Source organism: Pinus tabuliformis, chromosome 7 (genome assembly GCF_031772625.1).
Source record: "Pinus tabuliformis cultivar Carrire ecotype Pingquan chromosome 7, CPIR1, whole genome shotgun sequence".
NCBI classification, from domain to species: domain Eukaryota; kingdom Viridiplantae; phylum Streptophyta; class Pinopsida; order Pinales; family Pinaceae; genus Pinus; species Pinus tabuliformis.
The window spans coordinates 499,602,087-499,621,017 of record NC_142293.1 but is presented as its reverse complement, the minus strand read 5'-3'; positions in this window follow the sequence as shown (position 1 = coordinate 499,621,017).

The window sequence follows — 18,931 nt, the reverse complement described above, 5'->3', positions numbered from 1 at the left end:
TTCTTGAGACATTTAGATGGAACAAATCTACCAATACGACCAGTCAATGGTAGGATACTAAAGCATTACTTATCCACAGATTAACAGTAGCTCACTTTAATTTACTCATTGTATATAACGTTGCAGAGTTTATATTGGATTGGATGGTAATATTTTGAAGTTGAAGCTTGGAGAAAAGGCCCTCATAACCTTCCTAACCCCCTAAGTAGATAGATTACTATGTATCATTGTTTATGGACATCGTCACTAGTAATTAGGGCCCATGTTTTAATGTAAACATAATTATGGTAAGAAGGATGACCAGAATGTTCTTCCTACTAGAAATTTCATTCTCTAAAATTTTCTTAGGAGATAAAAAGTGTTATATAAAGATGTAGAAGCATTTAGAACGTGCCATTGAAATCATTTATCATTTGAGCTATAATTTATGAAGTTTTCCCCCTCAAAGAAGCCAATTGGCATTGCTTCCAATCAATAAAGGTACAATAATTGTGTTCATATTTCCCATTGTCTATTGTGTTTGCTATTATATTTATTTCTGCAATCATTCTAGGTAATACTTGCATTTTTCACTCTAAATATTTCTATTTGGAACATCACACTGAAGAGAGAATTAATTTTGATACTCCTACAAATTCTCAACTATAATTGAACCTTTCTTTGATACCACTTGATGCACCAAAAAAGCTATATTATTTATAATACATTACATAATTAAATTAACAGTATTAGAGTTTGACAACTATGGAAGTGGCTCACTTAATTAATCACAATATGCAGATGCTACAACTAAATGTGAAAAAAATTTAATAATGTAAATAATATGAAACATAAGAGAATGGATAAAATCTAACTCTTTATTAAATAACATACGAATTTGTCCTATGGATTTCAATCTAGAGGTATTAGTCTCTCCACAATTCACAATGTTTAGAGTAATATGATTAAAATGGTAGACAATCTTAGACTTCACTAAGTACACGCTAGTATTCACTCTTCTCTTCTCTATCGTAGATTTAGAGTTGAACCTTATGTTCTCATGTTGGAAACTACTAGAACTCTCTTCTCCTTTGTTAATTCAATAGATTTATAATTTTCTTGAAGATTGTTTTGTTCACATGGTATCCCAATAGTATTTGTAACTCTTTATCTCCTCCTAAGTTGTCTTTATGAATGTCTAAGGAAGCTTGTGGTCAATCTCTTGTTTACTATTCCAATTTAGCTTTAGGTATTTTTCTTTTGGCATTTTTGTAGCATGGATCAATTATGTAGTAATAGTGGCCTCTTTATTTATTTTACTAACATAAACATTTAAATAATATCAAATGCAAATTAAAGGTAAATACTTGATGTTGATTGCACAAGCACAAGGATGCTTCTGCATCACTAGCTTAGCACCAACCTTTGAAGGACTTTTGATTCATCCTATGATCCAGACTTATGTAGGAACACAAAAAAATAAATATATACACATAAACACAGAGATGCAGAAGAAATAAAACTTCATTTCATTAATATCAAAGAACTGAAATATGCTTACATAGAGAAATGGAGATAAACTAGCTCAGGCTATTGTAGCTTATCTCTGAGAAGAGATGTGATGGCTACATGCCTCTAAACTGCGTTACAATGGGGCTTAAAGGACTTTTCATTATTGAAAAACAAGGGAAAACCCTAAAAAACCAAAACCCTAACCCTAGGAGATGGAACACCAAGAGTTTGTGGGCACCGTTGGGGTTAGTTGGGCAACCAACTTCCTAGGGTTGTAACTCGGTTATATTATCTCCATTTGGTGCATATGATACCTCATTATAAATATCTCTATGAGTACTACATAATATTTTGCAGGCACAAACCTATTGCAAACCTCAAAAAAACATCATTTAAGGGGTCAAAACTGCTTCGAAAGTTCAAGACTTGAAAAAATGCTAAAAATAGTAAATGCTACTACAAACAAGGAAATTGATGCAACTGATTAGAGGTCTAGGTGGAATAGGAGGGTGGCCACCAATATCCACCTAGATCAATCCTCCCTCCTTAAGAATCAATGGTATTGATTACATGCAAAACCTCCATGTGGTGAGGAAATTTCTATTGAACTTGGTCCCTAGTGAGCCACTTGCCCTGGTGAATGATTTGGCCTGCTTTGACAACTCAATATTTTTGAATCCTCTATTGGTGTGTGTTCTTGATATGTGTGTTCGTGATCTGATCAGTTGTGGCCTATTCCATGGAGATTGGGTTTAACTCCATTGGTGTGGGTTGTTGTACAATGTCGGATGTGTTCAAAAACTGTGGAAAGTATGGTTTAAGGTGGTCCGCATTGAATATTGGGTGTAGGCCAAGGAAAGATGGAATGTTGAGCTCAAAGGAATTTTCTCATACATCCTTAGTGATGGTTTACGACCCATATCAGAGTGGGTGAAGCTTGCGGTGGGTCCCAGCAAGGTGTTCCTTCTGAAGATGTAGCCAAAATTTATCGCCCACCTAGAACTTGTGTGGCACCTGATGGGTATCATGTCGCTACATGTAATTAGCATTAGCTTTGTCCAATATGTCATGTACCTACTGGCATATGTGTCGAATGTGCTCAATGAAGCTGTTAGCCCTATCAGCTTCAAACTAAACATGAGCTAAATTTGTCAAAGTAGATGCAAATGGTATGGCCACATCAAACAGACATAGTGGCTGGAATCCCAATCCTGCCTGAAAAGGGTTGTGGATAGTTAATCTATGGAGAGCTCTATTGTACCTGTGTTTGACATAGGGGAGGCTTTCATCCCATGTGCATGGATGCTTCAAGTTGTACATGCACAGAATGTGCATGGTCATCATGCTTTGCTTGGCCATCAGTTTGGGGGTGGAAAGTTGTGGACTTAGTGAGCTTGGTATCCAACATTGACCAAAGACTTGACCAAAATGTACTTAGGAACCTGTTGTCCAAATATGAGATAATGGATTGTGGGATCTATTAGGGTCCTATAATAATAGGATTCATAATTTTGAATTGGCTATGGTTAACCGTGTAATATTTTACATAATTTTTCTTTCTGCAAAATGTTTTCCATATTAAAAATTAAAAAATGTAAAGAGGGTATGTCCTAAAAGAATAGTCAAAGGACAAAAAGAAAGGAAAAAATATCAAAAAAGTGAAAAATATGAACCCCAAAAAGAAATAAAATAGATCATGAAAGTGTGCAAATTCAAATGCCGCTACTTTTTACTTTACTATGCAAAATAAGGTTGTGTGCAGCTTTTCAGAAATGCCACGATCCATGATGGTCAAATAGCTTAATCTTGACTCATTCAGGCTTTAAATTTCATATTGATAGATAGAGAATAACATCTAGCCAACCTATTTAACCTTGGAAGATCAGTAGTTAGGTAGAGAATAAAAATGAACTCATCAGTTTAATCTGAGCCATTGGAAGTTATAAGGTTAGAATTAGATAGTTTTCTTATCAAAATAAAAGGAAATAAAGGGTTTGCAAGCTCAAATGCACCCAATAAATGAAGAGAAAATCTTAGGATAAATAAAGGGTAGGTAGAAGAAAGGTTGCAAATTCACAAGGTTGTTGAGTCAAAAGCATATTTATCATGCTTAATCCTATTTTTCATGATCAGGAGGATTTGTGAGAAAGAAAGGATATTCACAAGCTTGTTTATTAATTTCCCCTCATTTCACTACACCCCAACATGCTTATTTTCTGATTTCCCCATTATCCCTTCATTCCTTATAAAATACCCTTTTTCCCTTCATTTTGACCTTTACCCCTTGGTTTCACACATTTCCTTAGTAATTACCCTTCAAAAATCACCCCCCTTCCTAAAAACACCTTTCCCTAGTGTGAAACCCATCCCCATTTACAAATATTACTTTCCCCCCTTATTAATTTCCCTATTTCCCTTCAAAACCCACAAAAACCCCCTTATCCTAAGTTTTTATGCCCCTGCTTTATCTAATTAATTTCCCCTCTTCATATTTCCCCGATACCCTTTTTAACCCACCAACCCCAGGTGTAATTAAAAAACCCCACTATATAACCCATGGTCCCACCTAATTAACCATATGTTTATATTAAAAATCCTGACATTATTGGTTAAATAATTACAATTAACTATAATTAAATCCCAGGCCCCGCAAATCACTTTCCCGATTCTATCCATGAAACTTAACTGCGTGATAGCCCTCCGATCTCCCCAGATCCGATGGTGTACAACCATATCACGTGGATTCATTATCTGACAGATAACAGCCCGAGAACATGCGAGATTCGCGGTTTTTCCCGGACACTGTTCTGCTACAAGGCGGCACCAAGCTAGATCGCATGCTCATGAAAAATACTACCTACACTCCAAAAGCGATGCGATGGCCCATAAAACCACCTCCCTGCCCAAACCAAAAACTACCCATTGTTCATTGATTATTTCTGCACCAAAATGTGACCATTACCCATTAAAGGTCGAAAAAGCCCCAATTCGCTCTTTTCTTGCATTTTCATAGTAAAATGTTGTTAAGCCATTTGTGACACCCTGAACCTCTACAACCAACTTGACCACCCTCTGCCACCTAAAGAAGCTCCAGATACCTAATTGAAGCGACTAATTCACAGTTGAAGCCACAGTACTCTCTGCATTTGATCCGGATTTAAGTAGGAACACAATAGATTACAGAGATAACCATAAATACAGAGATGCAATAACCATAAACACAGAGATGCAGCAGAAATAATGCTTCATTTCGTTAATGGAAAATACTGAAATATGCTTACAACCAGAAATGGAAATAAACCAGCTAGGGCGATGGTAGCTTATCTCTGAGAAGAGATGTGCGGCTACATGCCTCTGAACTGTTCCGAACTGTGTTACAATGAGGCTCGAAGGCCTATTTATTGTTGAGAAACAATGGAAAACCCTTTACATCCCGAAACCTAACCCTAGAAGATGAAATGCCAAATTGTGGGCCCCGTTTGGGTAAATTGGTACATCAATTTCCCGGGGTCGTAACTTTGGCATACGATCTCCGTTTGATGCGTACGATAGCTTGTTAGAAAGATCTATCCGAGTACTACCACTTTGGGAGGCAACATGGTTCCATGGACCCATGTTGCCCTAGATTCCCAAAAAAACGTCGTTTAGGGCCTTAAAACGGCTCCGGAAGTTCAGGACCCGAAAACTGCTAAAAATAGTAAACTGTGCTACAATTTAGGAAACTGAAAAAGCTGAAAGAGACAGTTGTGGGGGTCCAAATGGGATAGGTGGGTGGCCACCAACATCCACCTGGATCAGCATTCACCATTGAACCCAGTCTGTACGCCAAACCATCGATTTCCAGGTATTCTTGGAAAAACTAGAACGGTCCCATGAATTTGAAAGCAACCCAGTAAAAGGATAATGATAGATCAGCCAAGTAAAATAGTATCAGTTGAAAGGTAAAATTACAAAGAAGAGCCAGCGTGAAGACCAACAACAAAGCATAGAATAAAAAGAAAAATATCATAGCATAAAGAACAACACAACCTAATAAACAAGGACAACATACAACAGTTGAACATCTGTCTCTATCTTCTTGCATGAAGATATTTCCTTCTCCTAGATTAATTCCCAAGATAGTTCAGGATATTTTGTGAACTATTTTTGTATAAATACTTCATAATTCAAAGTATTGAAGTGTGGATTGCTATACATTTGTAGAGTTGCATTGATCATAAACCTGAGGGTTATTGTACCAATTTTTCAAGTCAGTAGACTGGACTAAGTAATAAAGAGATTGAATTATAGGTTCATGTGTTGAGCTATTACAGTGAAGTATTTTCTTTGTCAAATTTGTTATCTTCTTATGTATTTCACAAACTTACATGTTATCTAAAGTGAATGAATTAACTGGAAATTTATCTCAGAATTTGTTTAAGTACACTTTGTTTTGAACAATTCATCATTTCTATGTTTTCTTCTGATATCCGGATCTGAGATTCCTTAATTTCTGTCCCATCTTGATTGACCTCTTTCACTTCTTTCATAATCCGGCCTAAGGAACCCTTAATTGCTTTTTGGATCCGATTGAAACCAACTTCACCATCCAGCCTTAAGATTTGAAATAACTCAGCTATCTTGCCCTGTAGACACTATTTTTAGAACTTGATTCAGTCTTATTTGCTTGACATTTGACCCCATAGCCCAATGGTAAAAGACATCCCTCTATTCATCTAAGTTAGTGATCTCACCACCAAATCCAAATCAAAACCCAAGTACAATCATAACTAGCCTAAAACCAATTAATTAAACAAAGTTAAATCATAAAGAGAGAGCCCCCTCTGAGAAATAGGAAGGCTAGATCCTAATATCCAAAGTTGGTTTGTGGTTACCTCTAATCATTTCTTTCTTAACAATTCTAGAGAAATATTGGAGTGATAACATATTGGTGACCATACTGGGGACTTCGATCCTCAGTGTAAAATATTGGCAACTCCATTGGGAAACTCTTATCCTCAGTGTAATAAAACTTTAAGGAAATCTTGATTCTCATCTTCTGCCCCTTAAGGTCATTTTAGAATTGTGGTTAAAAAAAAAAAGTTTTAAAAAACAATTAAAAAACTAAAATTATAGCTCCCAAAAAGACTCACTATACCAGGGAAAATCCAGATCCAAACTCTGCTACAATAGTTGATGAAGCTAACAGAATTTTAAGGAAATAAAAAAATTTAGAAACTCAAGCAAGTAGTAGCCAGTTAGTTAAAGAAAATTCACTCCCCGAGGAATTATCAAATTTAGAGGAAATTCTGTTTGATTTTTCATTTGACCTTTCATTGTTTAGAACTAAATCAAAAAATCCAATTCATGAAATAGTATTAGACCCTAATTTAATTCAATTCATTGAGTCAAAAAAGGTGCCTATACATCCAGATTTAGGTAAACTTGTGTTGGATACTTTTCACAAACTAGAAGCTTTAACCTCTACATTGATAAGCCATATAGATGATGCCTATCTTCAACAATCAATTGAATTGGCTGCTCTCACTGCTACTACCTCTAAATTTTCTGTAGAATCTTCAAATACTTTAAATACACCTTCATTTACTACCACCTCCCCTATAATATCCACCACGATTCATTCCCCTAAACCAATTATTCCTCAGCTTCCTCTTCAACCGAATACCTCAATCTCATCTAGTTCATCTCCAACCATCTCAAGTCCTTCTTCAACCACCACTACTTTCCCCCTTGTCAAAACAAAATCTCAACCATGGCGGACAGATATGCACCTTTTGTTTTACTAGCCCAACTACATGGCATGCCCCAAGATTACCAATGAAAAATATTTTTGTTTGATGCTACTGGTCAGTATACTGCCCAACAGCATGTGAGCAAAATGACTGATTACTTTGAATTGCATGAAATTGATGAGTCTAATGTCCAAATGAGGTTATTTGCCCAAAAATTAACAGGGGATGTTAAGAAATGGTTCAAAGGTTTAACTGCTAATAATATTGCAAATTTAGTTGCTTTTCATAGATTATTCATTAATAGACGAGAAAGAAAGAAAAACCCTCTGCAAATATTATCTGAATATGATAACATTAGAAGAGCTCCTAATGAATCAGTTCATGATTATTGTACTAGGTTTAATAGCATCTACAATGCAATCCCTGCTAATATTAAACATCCACCAGACCTAGCATTGATCAAATTTCCTAATGTTTTGACATTGGCATGCCATACCAATTAATGGAAAGAAACCCTGAAACATTAGAACAAATGCAGAGTAATGTTGTTAGTGTAGAAGCCAATCTATTAGCTAAGAAATCTAGGATGAGAAATGAAAAGAGAGTTGTTATTAAAGAGGAAACTTCCACTTCTAATGGTAAAATAGATAGTTTAGCAAATAGTGTAGAAAGAATAATGGATAGATTAGAAAACATGGAAAGAAAAACTCGGTGGGAAAATCAACAACCACCCCTAATAAGAAACCCCAACTTTAGGAAGAATCCTAACACCAAAAAGAATGCTATACCAAATCAACAAATTAGACCACCCTTCTAGGAAAACTATGCTGAGGGATCACAAAACCATGAAGAGGAGGATGACACCAAGATAAACCTATTAGGGATTAAAGATGAAGAAGTCGTTTTTCTTGCCCAGGAAGAACAGGAATTGTACATGCTACAATAATTGCAATTAAAATCTGGAGAATCCTTTGACTTCAAACAAGTCTATGAATCTGCTATATATGAGGTTCACAAATAGTATAGCCTTAGAAGCAAAATGAATACTGAAATTCCCACTAAGAAATTATTCCAAACCCACACTAAAAAGATAACAGAAGCTCATGTGACCAAAGTTCTACAAATTCTCCCTAGGAGAACTCAAGAGATTTCCAGCGCAAAAATTGTAGATATAACTTCATCTGAAACTCAAACTGAAACTGTTACTCAAATCACTCCAAATAAGAGAATTAAAAACAAATTTGGTGAAACACGGACTGAAATGCCAAGTACTGAAAAAGAAGATAAAAACACACAGACCACATTTACTAAGGAAGATCTCATCCAATCAAGCAAAGCTCAATTTCCATTCAGCATTAAGACTGAAATAGCAAAATTGAAAATATTAGTTCCTTTGACCGAGCTAGTGAAAAATGAATCATATAGATCACAAATCACTGAAACACTAAATATAGGTGAAGTAGAGGATGTTGTTAATTTGAATGATGATCAACCTTAGTTATTTTTTGGTCCTGAAGTAAATGGCACACATCAGTAAGGTGGTATCCCTCCTTTCTACATTAGCTTGAATGTTCATGATAAAATATTACATAATGCTATGCTAGACTCAGGGGCATCCCATAACTTAATGCCAAAAGAAATCATGGAGAGACTAAATTTAGATATCACCAGAGCATATAAAGACCTGTTTTCCTTTGGCTCTAGCCAAGTTAAATGCCTCATCCTGATTAAGGATTTGTGTGTAACTCTACTCCAATGCCAAGCAAAGAGTATTATCATGGACATAGTAGTTGTTGATATCCCACCCAAGTATGGAATGATGTTATCTCGCTCATGGGGAGAAAAATGGAAGGGATCTTTACAGTTAGATATGTCATATGCCACTATCTCTGTTTTTAGTCAACAAAGAAAACTTTATAGAGAAACATTGATGAAATACATGGTGAGTAGTGCAGAAAACCACAAAATTTCCCTATATACTCCATGCATTATGATCTGGACTCTTTTATCTTGTACAACTCAGAACATGACAAAAATGAAATCATAGTTGTAGAAGAAAAATACAAAACACCTGATAGTGAAAACATTTTTCATGAGTCCCTATGGCATCTAGATTTTGATGGCTATGTGAATAGATTAGGAGCAGGTGTAGGATTTTGGATTCACAACATGGAAAACAATCATTCTAAAGGTCATGCCTTTATACTAAACTTTAAATGCACAAACAACATGGCAGAATATGAAGCTCTAATCTTAGGACTACAAATGGTTAGAAAACTTGGAGCCAAGAGAGTTTCTATAATGGGAGACTCAGAATTGATTATAAAACAAATCAAAGGTGAATACTTTGTAAATAATCCCAGACTTAGACAATATAGAGAGACTGTCCTAGATTTGGTTACAGACCTTCTAGAAACTGATTTTGTTGCCATTCCTAGGAAACCAAATATGCAAGCTCACAGTCTGGCCACTTTTGCTAGTACCTACAAATTTCCTTTTCAGCGCAATCGTTAGTACACTGCAGAAGTGATACATAGGCATGTAACACCTGACAATTTGAAATATTGGCAAATTTTCTCACAAGATTCACAAATTTATGATTTCAGGAATGCTCAAGGAGAGTTTCAAAATTGTAATATAGATATCGATTGTACAATAGATAATAACATAGACAGTGAGATAGATGTAAATTCTTTAGATATAGGTAAACCCACTAATTTCAATAAAATAGAAATAAATAACTTAGAAAATGTAGAAATAGAAGAAATAATGAATGATGATCCTGAAATTCTAAACCTCAAAAATAACCTTTTGCCTAAGGGATTAGTCCCATTAGAAGATTTGTTTGATTCAAATGATGTAGCTAGGAAACCAAAAATGGAGGCTTTAAGAGCAGATATAGAAGAATGTAACATAGGAACTGAAGAAAAACCTAAGCTCATTAAAATATCAAGAGCCTTACATCCAGATGAAAAGGTTAAATATATAAATATGTTCAAAGAATTTCAAGATGTCTTTGCTTGGAGTTATGAATACCTTAAGTCTTATGACACCAGCATAATTAGAAGATCATAAACCCTTTAAACAGAATCTTAGGAGAATTAATCCAGTTCTTATGCCACTCATTGAAGAGGAATTAAAAAGGATGTATGATGCCCAAATCATAGCTCCCATTAGATATTCAGATTGGGTCTCTAATTTGGTCACTACTAGGAAGAAAACAAGAGAAATCAGACTCTGTGTTGATTTCATAAACTTGAACAAAGTATCATTAAAATACAACTATCCTCTCCAAAAAATGGACCATATTTTTCAGATGGTAGTAGGCTCATCCAGAATCTCATTACTTGAAGGATTCTCTAGATATAACCAGATCTTAGTTCAACCAGAGGATCAAGCAAAAATTGCATTTACTACTCCTTGGGGTACTTGCATGTATTTGAAAATTCCTTTTGGATTAATGAATGTTGAAGCTACATTCCAAAGAGCTATGGATATAGCCTTTGACAAATAAATTCATGACTTTCTAGTAGTCTACCAGGATGACATCACAATCTTTTTCAAATCATATAATGAAGATCTAGATCACCTAAGAATAGTTTTCATTAAATGCAGAAAATTTGGTATTTCCTTAAATCCCAAAAAGGCACTCTTTGGTATAGAATAAGTTAAAATATTGGGACATATAATATCCAAAGATGGAATTAGAATAGATCCAGCTAGAATAGAGGCAATCCTGAACATCACTCATCCTAGAAACATCAAATAATTACAGTCATTTTTAGGCAAAATAAATTTTCTTAGGAGATTCATTTCAAAATTAGCAGAATTAATCAGAGAGTTAAACAACATGTTGAAGAAAGATTCAACAGTTAAGTGGATAAGAGAGACTAAACAGAGTTTTGAGGTATTCAAGGAAGCCCTTACCAAAACTCCAGTCCTCATAAGACCTAATTTCAACAAAGATTTTATAATTTTTTATTTTGCTTCAGAACATACTATTGCAGCAGTCTTGTTCCAAAAGAATGATCAAGGTTATGAGCAACCAATTGCATTTTCCAACAAATGTTTGAGAGATGCTACACTAAAGTACAACATAATGGAAAAACAAGCACTAGCTTTAGTGAAAGCTATTAAAGATTTCAAAGTGCACATATTGTATTCACACATCATTGCTTATGTTCCAAATTCAGTAGTAAAGGGTATTTTGACACAAAATGGGCCTAAAGGAAAGAGAGGCAAATGGATTGCAACTATTTTGGAATATGACATAGAAAATAAGCCTACAAAACTTATCAAAGGTGAAGGTTTAGCTGAACTCATGGCTGAATCGAACTGTCAGGCCTTAGATATAAATTTCATTGGTAACCTAGATGATCAGGAAGAGATGGATACTCCACAGATCAATGAATCTTTTACAAATTCACCGTGGTATGCAGATATCATATTTGTCTTACTAAACTTACAAGCTCATCCTGTTTATCTAGAACTAAAGCTAGATTTTTAAAAATGGAATCAATGAAATATTGTATCATAGATAATGCTTTATTTTGGAAAGATAATGGTGGCATTCTATTAAATTGTTTATTAAAATATGAAGCTGAAAAAGTTATGCAAGAATTTCATGTAGGAGATTGTGGACGACACTTGTATTGGAAAGCGACTGCTGACAAGATTCTACGGATAGGTTTTTACTGGCCCACCCTTTTTGCAAATGTCAAGAAACATGTGACCTCCTGTCATAAGTGCCAAAAATTTGAGGGAAAAAGGAAGCTTTTACCTTTACCTCTCAAACCCATATCCACGAAAGTGCCATTTCAACAATGGGGTTTAGACTTCATTGGGGAAATTCACCCACCCTCCTCAGCCCAACATAAATGGATTTTGACAACCACTAATTACTTTACTAAATGGATAGAAGCCATCCCTTCTAGACAAGCCATGGACTCTGTCATTATCTCATTCCTTGAAAACAATATCCTGTCAAGATTTGGATGCCCCCAAAAACTCATTACTGATAATGCAACTACTTTTAAATCCAAGAAAATGGTAGAATTTTGCAACAAATATCACATTACCCTTGACCATTCCACTACCTATTACCCTCAAGGTAATGGACTTGCAGAATCCTCAAACAAAAGTCTTGTTAATGTCATCAAGAAACTACCGGAATATAACAAGAAGAAATGGAACAAAAAGTTGGTAAATTCCTTATGGGCAATAGACTAACTACCAAAAATCCCATTGGTACATCTCCTTATCAGTTAGTATATGGAATGGATGTTGTTTTTCCGTCCTCTTTAGGAGTACCAATGATGAAGATCATTCAAGAGATGCAGGTAGAACCAAATGATATCTAAAGGAGGATAAATCAGACAATACACTTGCAGCAAACCAGAGAAGAAGTCTATGTCAAATCACAAGTGATCCAGGATAGAATCAAAAAGATTTTTGACAAAAAGACCAAAGTTGATGATTTTTACATAGGTGATAAAGTTCTCAAATGGGATTCCAGAAGAGAAGATAAGGGTAAACATGGAAAAATTCATTTCCTATGGCAAGGCCCTTATATCATTTACGGTTACAAAGGTAACAATGCATTTTTCTTGATACATTTAGATGGAACAAATCTACCAATATGACTAGTCAATGGTAGGATGCTAAAGCATTACTTATCAACAGATTAACGGTAGCTCACTTTACTTTACTCATTGTATATAACATTGCAAAGTTTATATTGGATTGGATGGTAATATTTTGAAGTTGAAGCCTGGAGAGAAGGCCCTGAGATCTGAAAGGTTTACCATCATAAGTATGAATAAAGCAAAATCAAAGAAGAGTAGTTTAGAAGCTAATTACATTCATAGTTTCAAAGGCTATTGATCTTAAAGTTCTTGATATTTCACCAAGAAATATCATCCCCATGTGGAGCCACTGCTGGGGTTCTATAATAATAGGATTCATAATTTTGAATTGGCTATGGTTAGTCTTGTAATATTGTACATACTTTTGCTTTCTACAAAATGTTTTCCATATTAAAAATTGAAAAATGTAAAGAGGGCATGTCCTAAAAGAATAATCAAAGGACAAAAAGAAAGGAAAAAAGATCAACAAAGTGAAAAATATGAACCCCAGAAAGAAATAAAACATATCATGAAAGTGTGCAAATTCAAATGCCACCACTTTTTACTTTACTATGCAAAATAAGGTTGTGTGCAACTTGCTATAAATGTCACAATCCATGATGGTCAAATAGCTTAATCTTGACTCGTTCATGCTTTAAATTTCATGTTGACAGATAGAGAATAAAATCTAGTCAAATTGTTTAACCTTGGAAGATCAGTAGTTAGGTAGAGAATAAAAATGAGCTCATCAGTTTAATCTGAGCCATTGGAAGTTATAAGCGTAGAATTAGATAGTTTTTTTGTCAAAAGAAAAGGAAATATAGGGTCTGCAAGCTCAAATGAACCCAATAAGTGAAGAGAAAATGTTAGGATAAATAAAGGGTAGGTAGAAGAAAGGTTGCAAATGCACAAGGTTGCTGAGTCAAAAGCACATTTATCATGCTTAATCCAATGTTTCATGTGTAGGAGGATTTGTGAGAAAGAAAGGATATTCACAAGCTTGTTTATTAATTTCCCCTTATTTCACTACACCCCCACGTGCTTATTTTTTGATTTCCCATTTTCCCTTCATTCCTTATGAAATACCCTTTTTCCCTTCATTTTTACCTTTACGCCTTGGTTTCACACATTTCCCTAGTAACTACCCTTCAAAAATCATTCCCCTTCCTAAAAACCCCTTTCCCTAGTGTGAAACCCATCCCCATTACAAATATTACTTTCCCCCCTTATTAATTTACATATTTCCCTTCAAAAACCCCCTTATCCTAAGTTTTTATGCCCCCACTTTATCTAATTAACTTCCCTGCTTCATATTTCCCCGATACCCTTTTTAACCCACCAACCCCTAGTGTAGTTAAAAATCCCCACTACATAACCCATGGTCCCACCTAATTAACCATATGTTTATATTAAAAATCCCGACATTATTGGTTAAATAATTACAATTAACTATAATTAAATCCTAGGCCCCGCAAATCACTTTCCTGATTCTCTCCGTGCAACTTAACTGTGCGATAGCCCTTCGATCTCCTACCCCTAGATCCGATGGTGTACAAACATATTGAGCGGATACATTATCCGACTGATAACAGCCTGAGAGCATGCGATATTCACGATTTTGCCTTGGCATTGTTCTACTACGTGGAGCCACCAAGCTAGATTGTGTGCTTGCGAAGAATACTTCCCGCCCTCCAAAATATGTGCGATGGCCAAGAAAACCACCTCCCCACCCAAACCAAAAACTTCCCACTGTTCATTGATTATTTCCGCGCCCAAATTTGACTGTTACCCGTTAAAACCAAAAAAGACCCAATTCGTTCTTTTCTTGCATTTTCACTATAAACTGTTGTTAAGCCATTTGCGACACCCTAAACCTCTACGACCAATTTGACCACCCTCTACCCCTTGAAGAAGCTTCAGATACCTAATTGAAGCAGCCAGTTCATAGTTGAAGCCACAGTACTCTCTGCATTCACCACTGAACCCAGTCTGCACACCAAACCATCGATTTCCAGGTATTCTTGGAAAAACTAGAACGGCCCTATGAATTTGAAAACCGTATAGTAAAAGGATAATGATAGATCAACTAGGTAAAAGGGTATCAATTCAAAGGTCAAAGTACAAGGAAGAGCCAACGTGAAGACCAACAACAAAGCAGAGAATAAAAAGCAAAATATCAAAGCATAAAGAACAACACAACCTAATAAACAGGGACAACATACATCAGTTGAACATCTGTCTCTATCTTCTTACATGAAGATATTTCTTTCTCCTAGATTAATTCCCAAGATAGTTTGGGATATTTTGTAAACTATTTTTGTATAAATACTTCATAATTCGAATTATTAAAGTGTGGATTGCCATACATTTGTAGAGTTCTATTGATCATAAACCTGAGGGCTATTGTACCAATTTTTCAAGTCAGTAGACTAAACCAAGTAATAAAGAGATTGTGTTACAAGATTCATGTGTTGAGCTATTACAGTGAAGTATTTTCTTTGTCAAATTTTTACCTTCTTATTTATTTCAAAAACTTACATGTTATCTAAAGTGAATGAATTAACTGGAAATTTATCTTAGAATTTGTTTAAGTACACTCTATTTTGAATAGTTGATCATTTCTATGTTTTCTTCTGATATCCGGATCTAAGAATCCTTAATTGCTCTCCCATCCCGGTTGACCTCTTTCACTTCATTCATAATCCGGCCTAAGGAACCCTTAATTTCTCTTTGGATCTTATTGAAACCAACTTCACCATCCAGCCTTAAGATCTGAAATAACTTAGCTATCTTGCCCTATAGACACTATTTTTAGAACTTGATCCAATATTGTTTGCTTGACATTTGACCCCATTGCCAAATGTGAAAGACATCCCTCTATCCATCTAAGTCAGTGATCTCACCACCAAATCCAAATCAAAACCCAAGTACAATCATAACTAGCCTAAAACCAATTAGCTAAAAAAAGTTAAATCATAAAGAGAGAGCCCTCTCTAAGAATTAGGAAGGCTAGATCCTAATCTCCAAAGTTGGTTTGTGGTTACCTCTAATCATTTATTTCTTATCAATTATAGATAAATATTGGAGTGATAACAGGATCCCAAATTGTATCCATACCCTTTCAAATAATATCTTACCAGTGACTTCTAATGTGATACTCTTCTTGCAGGCCACTAGATTGGCCATCTTAGAGAATCTGTTGAGGACCATGAAATGGAAGATGTTTCCATGCTTAGTAGAATGAAAGCCCGACATGTAATCCATGGATATGGATTCCCAAGGTCGACTAGCAGTAGGTAGAGGAGTATATAGGCCTTTCTTCTTTATGGTCAGTTTGACAATGGCATAGGTAGTGTAAGATCTAATGTACTTCCCAACATCTTTTCAAAGGTTTGGCTAATAAAAATATTTGCAGCACTACCACTATTTTCTCTACCCTAAAATGTCCAGCAACCCGATTGTAGTGAGGTGAAAATTTTGGAACATGCTTTCCTTCCTAGTGTGTCTAGTATGTGTTGCTAAATTTTATATCACTCTTGTAAATATGCTGCCACCCCGGAGTCCCGTGCCCATAGGAGTCAAGCACGGTGGTCAGCACCATGACCGGCGGTCGACTGAGACCTTCTGCAACATTGTTGGTGCTTCCCTTCTTGTACTTAATGTTCAAATGGAATTTTTGCAAGTATGTGGACCATTTCTAATGGTGATCATTCTTCCCTTGTGTTTGTATGAACTGCAAGGGTCGATGGTCTATGTGGATGACCGTTTCCTTCTCCATAATGTAATGCTTCCATTGTCAGTAGGCCTGCATAATGGAATACATCTCTTTGTCATAGGTGGGATACTTTTGGATTACTCTGAAAGTGTTTCAATGTGATATGCTACTAGATTCCCCTACTAAGTAATAACTGCACCAATAGCATAGTAAAGGCATCTGTCTCGATCTAAAATGGTTGTTGCAAGTCTGGTAATGTGAGTACTGGTGCAGAGCAGAGGTAATGTTTCAACTCGGAAAACACCTTCTTTTGGGATTCATACCAAAATAACTTTGCTTTTGCTCCTCCCTTAGTGACTTGACAAAAAGGCCAAGGGATATGAGAGAACTCCAAGAAAAACCTGCAGTAGAAGTTGGCAAGACCCAGAAAGTTATAAAGCTCTGTTAGAGTGGTTTGGGATGGCCAATCCCAAATGACTTGTATCTTAGCTGGGACCACATGAACACCTCACTAATTAATGATGCACCCCAGATATTGAACCTAGGTCATACCAAAAGTGCATTTCTCCAAATTGGCACACAACTTGTGTTACCGCAAGGTTTGGAGGACCTCTTGAACATGGTGGAGGTTCTCTTCCTATCTCTAGTGGAAGATCAAAATGTCATCAAAATACACCACCGCAAATGAGTTGGTGAAGGTCACAATATATCGTCCATCCACCTCATGAAGGTTGTGGGGGCATTTGTCAACCTGAAAGGCATGACCAACCATTCGAAAACGTCGTCCTAGGATTTTAAGGTAGTATTCCACACATCATAGGGTTCGATTGATACTTGGTAATAACCAAACTTTAATTCAATCTTGATAAAATATTTTGCCCCCTTGAGCTAATCCAAAAGCTCATCAATCTATGGGATTGCCACAATGTAAACTTTGAAACGGGAATTATAAACTCAAAACGGGAAACTCTGGCCAAAAAAACATCAAAAAAAAATTGAAAATTAAAAAAAAAAACGTGCAAAATGTGTATACTATAACGATTTTTTTTTAGGTTTCAATTTTGAACGTGTTTTAAAAAATTTTTTGACTACGAAATTTACTACGAAATTTTCGTCAAAAATATAGCTTCAAAACGAAAGTGATGATTTTACTGAAAATGATTATTTTTTTTAGGGTCAATTTTCAAACTTTTAAAAAAATGCTAATAAAACCAATTTTTTATGTCTCAAACAAAGTTATTTTTTAAGGAAAAAACACATTAATGTTTCTGGTAGAATATCATTTTTCTTTCCTAAGTATAAATTTAACATGTTTTCAACCACAACATGCTAGATACAAAAGAAATTGAAATTTTTTCAACTATAAAATTAAAAAACCATGACATTATGAACAAATTATATCACTGAATGAATTCAAAAGTCTTTATTTGTATACTGAATAAAACAAACATTATATCTCTAATTTGATATTGCATTGTAGATATTTAAACAATAAAATTTATCATACTTAAGACATAATCCAACAACATAAAAATGCTTCATAACTTCTCATTTAACAACATATGGAAAACATTAATTTTATTTGAAGATATGATGCATACATCAGTTATATAATCTGTCTTAAACAATTATTCAAAATCACTCATATTTTCTTGCACACCATCACAATTCACATCTTCAGATGAGTGACTCGATGCTGACAAAGATGTTCCATATTCTTCTCTTTCATCAACTAGTGCCCCATCTGAGTCCATGAGATGCAAATCTTTCATCTCATATACATTTATGCTTTAGCTCATAAATTTTTGAGATTGGCACAAATTTACGACACTAAATACAGGGAGCGAGATTCGATTTACATCTATCCATTTTGAAGAAATGATGGAAAAGATTAAAAAAGATTGAAGTGATCCAAAGGCTTGGGCACATGGGGCGATTCTGATAATCGCCCCGCCACCCCGCGATTCTCAGAATCGTCCCAGCGATAAATTTCCACTGCGATCCCATCCTATATGCTCAAAAAAATATTTGTGATCCGAATTTAATTAGTTGTATTCTCTGTCAAGCTGTTTGCGGCGATTCTGATGATTGCCCTGCCACTCGGCGATTCTCAGAATCACCCCAGCTATAAATTTCCACTGCGATCCCATCATATATGTTCAGCAAAATAGTTGTGATCCGAATTTAATTGGTTATATTCTCTGTGGGGCTGTCTGGGGCGATTCTGAGAATCTCCCCGCCACCCCACGATTCTCAGAATCGCCCCAACGATAAATTTCCACTGCGATCCCATCGTATATGCTCAGCAAAATATTTGTGATCCTAATTTAATTGGTTGTATTCTCTGTCAGGCTGTTTAATTACGGAAT